This window comes from Embiotoca jacksoni, unplaced genomic scaffold (genome assembly GCF_022577435.1).
Source record: "Embiotoca jacksoni isolate LCO1_2020_lvr unplaced genomic scaffold, fEmbJac1.0.p SCAF_36, whole genome shotgun sequence".
Taxonomy (NCBI): Eukaryota; Metazoa; Chordata; class Actinopteri; family Embiotocidae; genus Embiotoca; species Embiotoca jacksoni.
Genome location: NW_027185388.1, coordinates 814,451 through 820,348, shown reverse-complemented (window position 1 = coordinate 820,348; position 5,898 = coordinate 814,451). Strand labels below are relative to the sequence as shown.

The window sequence follows — 5,898 nt, the reverse complement described above, 5'->3', positions numbered from 1 at the left end:
ACTGCTTTCTATTATTCTATTATTATCTATTGCTTCTTGTATGCTGCTGTAGCGAAAAAATGTCCCTTCGGGGATTAATAAAGTAACTACCTAACCTAACCTAACCTAACCAGCAGGCAGCATAATTATTGGTAATTTACTACACAAGGCTGGCGTAGCACGTAATGGTAGCCAGACAACAGGGCTATGTTGGCCAAACATCAAGACTACTGATAATGAGGCTGACTAAAAAAAAAAAGGGCAGCATAAAGATAAACAAACGAGAAACCGGTTGACCTAGTCTATAAACTTTACTGTTCAGACTTCAAAGTACATAAAAATAGAAACAGAGAGGGGTGGTCATATAAAAATTAAATCTGGATGAATGATGAATTCAGTTGTAATAACTTCTTTAAAAAAGGGTCCTAATCTTATTTTTGTGGTCAAACCGGCAGTTCCTCAGACGGCCACTTGAGGCTCCAAAAACAATTCTCTAAATAAACACATTTACAGCCTGGTACAAAAAACTGGTTTAGCTAATTTCCCCGTTCATAACACCTGTATGGGAATGTTTTGTTTTTTAATAACTCATCCGTTTACATTGTATTAAGGCTTAAAATTACACATGATTGAGGGCAGGCCTGCTTTCAGTGACAGGTCACCGTTGGCTGGCTGCCGGCAGCAACCAGGCTCTTCTAAACTCCACCCACTCACCACCTCTTTGCCCATTTTTATGGTCAACTCATACTGAAATGTCACGCACATATCTGTGTATAACTTTCTCCCATAACAGAACAACACAAACACACACTGGTTGAAATACATACAGAATTAACAACTTCTCTCTGGAGAGCTTTAGTCCGTGTTCGAGCTATTCGGTTCGTTCCTGCCTGACTGCATGGGATTTGAAGATGTCAGAAACGAACACTGCTGCACAGATCAGCATCGGCTATTTTCTCCGGAAGAAAAGCGCGGTCTCTGTTATGCAGGTGATTGACTGTAGACAGCGGCAACGCTTTGCAGTTATACACTGAAATTATTGATCAATAAAAAATGATTGCTTAATTTACTGAGTTTAGTGTTCATCCTTCATCATTTGACTTGTGAGTTCTGCTGAAGTGTCACAACACGTAATAAATTCAAGTAAGTGTTGTGCAGCTCCTTTGGCTGTAAACAAAAGGACTTGGGATTAAGTCGGTGTGTGTTGCGACATCACATGCTGGAGGCCAAAAGCGAGATTTTGCAACGCGCATTGTGTTTGCATGATCGCTAATATGAATATGTATACGATGATAAGGAGCAGACAGCTTACTGTTAAAAGCCACTGAGCAGCAAAAACAGTTTTCACTGTAATTATTGAGGAGGTCATGTGATGAAGGTCGTTTGACGAGGAATAAAGAGTAATAAATTCCACTTTGTTTTCTTCACCCGCCTCCAACCAGCCTCCCAAACGCGGAAATATCACTCATGAGGTTTGAGTGCGTAAGAAAGTGATGTGGGTTCCTGTTAAGTACTGAGTAAGTGTCTCGCGTGTATCGTGACATTTTTTAACTTGCATAATGTAGATTAAGTACCAGACTTACTGTTAACTTGCATAAAAGTGTTTATTTCAGCACAAACAACAATCTTTTCCCGACTCTAACCAGGTCGTTTTTTTTTGTGTTTTTTTTTTTAATCCTAACTAGTTTTTGATGGCTAAACCTGAGACACCTTTGCCTCACTGAGGATCGAACAGTGACACCGACACGGTGGACTGGCCGGTGTATCATACGTCATCAAACATAGAAATAGATATGAATAGACATATAAAAGATAAACAGACTTATGTACAGCTAATAAGTACATGTTGAATTGCTGTGCTTCAGAGTTGCACTTGAAGAATTTTTTTTCAACAACACCCGAGTCAGTAAATCACAGCCTAGCCTGGTGATGGGTACAAGAAGACCTATTATTAGTGTCGCTTACCCATGGTGTCCAATGTTGCTCAATTTAACCTGAGACTTAAGTGACTGAATTTGTGGACGTTGTTTCTAGTTGGAAATTTCAATTTTCTCAACCAACCCAGCAAAGTACCTAGCCCCAACACTTACCCCAAGTCTAACCTTATGCTAACCTTTATCCTAAAACCAATTCTTAACCCTCAAATTACCATTAAAACAAAGTAAAGATCAGCCTAAATGTCCTCATCACGTGTGTTTGTCCTCGTAGATACAGCTCTTTACCGGAAGACATGTGAACACACACATACTCAATTAATTACTCACTTGACAATCTCCTGTGAACCACATGAGATACATTTTTCCAATAACTCAGTTGGGCAAGAACCTAGCGATATACACCCATCGTGATGTCACTGTGAAGTGAAAAGCGAACATCTTGTACAGATATGTTTTCATACATCTCAAATGAGTCAGGCAGATTTTTACAAACAACTGTCTTTGCACTTAAGGCATCACTGGTTAAATAAAACGACACAGGATTTTGACATGACAGCTGTCTGCGCTGGAACGTGATGCGACGTTTACGAGTTACATGATTCAGACAAGTTTACGTAAGCGTTAACGTCACATGTAATAAGGACTTTACGAGGCTGCAACAGCGACAAGTTCTCACTGAGTTTGTGTTTATTTGCAGCAAATAGCAAATAGAGCAGCGGTGCAGAGGTTAGCTGACACACACACACACACACACAACTTACAATCTCCCCAACCGTTGGTGTTTTAGATGGACTACCCGTCAAACAGGGAAATCTGCTGTTTAGTCTCTGATAATGTGTCACACGACCAGTTTTTTTAGACACTAATTATTGCAGTTAAAATGCTTGAATTAAGCAGTCATTGGGTGTGTCCCCGGATTACCATAAAGTCCCCGTGGCATGGTGTGTACTCAGGTATAAAGTCTGTTTATACCAAACAAACACACGTACTTTTCTCAAGCTGAAACATGCAAATATTTGTCCTTCCAGAACCTCCATGTTCTATCTGAATACATTGTAAGAAAACAGAGGGAAAAAACAACAACTTTATTTTGACATCTCACTGTTCCTACAAATAGATTCTGTTCTGTCCTTCTATTTTTATTTGACTCTGACATTACTTGCAAATCACCTGAAAGAGAGGAGGAAGAAAACATGATTTGCAGAGAGAGAGAGAGAGAGAGAGAGAGAGAGAGAGAGAGAGAAGTGTTGCGCAATGACTCTTTGCACTCCAAAATAAGATAAAAACAACAAACATGTCAAACAAGCTAGAATTCCTACTTTGTGTGAGAAACAATGATCCATTAAAAAAAACTGGAGTAGGGTACAAAACCCACCACCCTGACAAGTGATCAGCTGTTTGTTTACGAGGTGAAGTCCGCCACACCTACACGGCCCCGAACAGGCTCCTCATAAAAAAATATAGTTGCTGTAGCCAACAAATTTAAATTAAATTACAAAAAACAAAAGAAAAACTCAGCCTTGAACTGACATCCCAAAACACACACACACACACACACACACACACACACACACTCAGCGTGTCCTGTTTGTCTGACGCCTGCTCAGAGTACAGCGACTGGATCGGTCACATGGAGATATGGATTCTGAACACTTTTCAGCCCTTTTTCATTAACTTCTTTTTTAAAAAGCTCCTTGTTCCTTTTTTTCGGCAAATTATTTCAAGCTTGAGGACAGACAGTGCAAGAACAACTAATTGGTTTATCAACGCTCCAGTTGTTTTGCTGGCAGGCGAAGCAGGGCGGGCCTGATACTGGACACTAAGATGGGAGGCCAGATAGGACCGAGCACTCGGACACAACGACACATTGAGGTGATTTGTCTCGAGTTGGTCAGGTTTGTGTTTCTTTTCACCTTTTATGACTGTGTCTTTGGTTGAACAGATTTTGTTTCCTTTTTGTTGCAGGGAGATCTTGTTTTTTTGTTGTGCTACTTTTATTTTTGTTGAATGTTTGTTTGCTCTTCTTTTATAAAGAGATCCACTGAATATATGATTTGGTTTGTCGTTATTTTCTATGAACCACCTTTCGTGTGTTCTGCTTTTGTTTTTCATATTGAATACTTTTGTAAATAACTTGTAAATACGTTAGCTTTTTATGTTCTCATCTTGTATTTTTGATAATAAAAGATACCTTTTTTTTATTATTTTTTTTATCTCAAAAAACTTCAGTAGATCCCGAAGCGTTTCGTGCCGACTGCACAAGAACATAAGAGCACAAACATCCGAGGTGAGACAACAAGTATAACAGCTGACTCGCTTTGCCACAGAGAGCTTGTTCAGTGTTTTTCCATGACATCTCTGCTGCATGACTGTCGGCACAGTGTATTTCCTCTTACATCACAGCGCTTAAGCAGAAATGACTTCTCGAAGCCTGTAAGGAATTTTAAAAAAATGTTTTAAAAATGTTGTATTTGCAGGAAGAGAATTGCACACACGCCACGATGATCCAACTGTGAGGTGACCGCGGAGCCTCGTAATACCTCGGAGGGCAGACATTTAAGGACAAATAGGATGTAAAAAGAGGAATAATAAAAATAAAATAACGTGCCACGGCCAGAACCTGTGAAGAGGAACCTCATTTGGGCAGTGGTCTTGTCAAGCCACAAAAAGGATGTGTGGAATTGTTTTAAGTCGTGAGCAATGATGAGAAATATGCTGCTGTGACGGAGCGCCAGGCTGAACACGAATACGTGTGCAACAAGTGGTGATAAAGAGGAAACACTTGACTCCGATGTCATGCACAGACGATCTGAGGCACGTTTGAACGCACGAGGAGAGATCCTGCCGATGTGAAATCAACAACAGGAGGCTGTCATGGGAATAATTATTCCAGAAATAAAGCTAGATTTTAAAAAATCAACCGAAGCCAAACAAAGTTTCCCCCATAAAGTATGTACGAACACAAACCACCGTGACACCTGTTTTGATTTGAGTTTCTCAGTGTCAAAAGAGCTTTCTGGGAAATGAACAGTCATTATGAAAACACGTTAAGTCATTTCCTTTTCCTTTATTCAGAAGAGAGATCGAGAGTGGATTATAATAACGCGTCTAAACGAGTAAATAACCTTGTCTCCGTGTGCGACTATAAGCAGTCATGATACCGCTGAACAGACGCTGGCCCTGCTTTCAATTACACCTCCTCTCCCTTTAATTATGCACTGTCAAAATGAATAAAGTATTCGCCTGCAGATTGTTGTGAACGTGATGTTTATTCAGTAATATAATTTAAATTGATAACTGTAATCATCTAAATAACTGCGGTTGTTTCGAGAACAGACCAAACCAGTAATGAGACACTAAATAATTAATTCAGGTCAAAAGGACGGGCCTGCATCCAACACGGGAATCCTGATGACTCCTTTAAAAGCAGGTAAGAAGTTGAACTTGGCACCAAGAGTTGAAATGAAAGGACAGGAGGTCTAAATAAGAGGAAAACAGGAGGAGTGATAGCAGCAGGAGTTACATAAACAGCGCTGGCTGCCGAGAATCAAAGGCACACTGAAGCACAGGGAGGTGTGTGTGTGTGGGGGGGGGGGGGGGGGGGGGGGGCCCATGTCAGATGATGAGGACATGTTCAAACAATGAAGTAAACACACACACAGGAGAGCAACAGTTTGGGAATATCAAAACACGAGCACATTTAACTTTGAGGTTCAGAAAAGTGGCCATGTGGGGGGGTAAAAAAAAAGTCGAATTCTGTTTGCTTTATGGGTCGTAATCTCATGTCAGTTGGTCAGCTTATCCTCCTCGGTTCAGATTTAAATACCTCAACAACTTTTTGTTGAGGTACGTTTTTCTAAAAATTTCGGATGGATTGCCCCTTTAAGAAGGGACAAACATTAATAGTAACATCACCATCCCAAACACTGTACTTGCTGAACATGTTGGCATGCCATGGGACGGTGTTCATCAACCTTTGATG

The 5,898-nt window shown here is 40.4% G+C and overlaps 1 long non-coding RNA gene across 2 annotated transcripts; it reads left to right on the top strand.

Annotated features, from left to right (window-relative positions):
• Nucleotides 1-3,526: 3,526 nt before the first annotated feature.
• Nucleotides 3,527-5,157, top strand: LOC138208173 (uncharacterized). 2 transcript variants are annotated; one of them, XR_011179072.1, is made up of 3 exons: nt 3,527-3,811; nt 4,149-4,203; nt 4,394-5,157. It is a non-coding gene; the product is annotated as an uncharacterized lncRNA (long non-coding RNA). The 2 variants fall into 2 exon arrangements; XR_011179073.1 differs by having other exon boundaries at nt 4,146-4,203.
• Nucleotides 5,158-5,898: the final 741 nt, after the last annotated feature.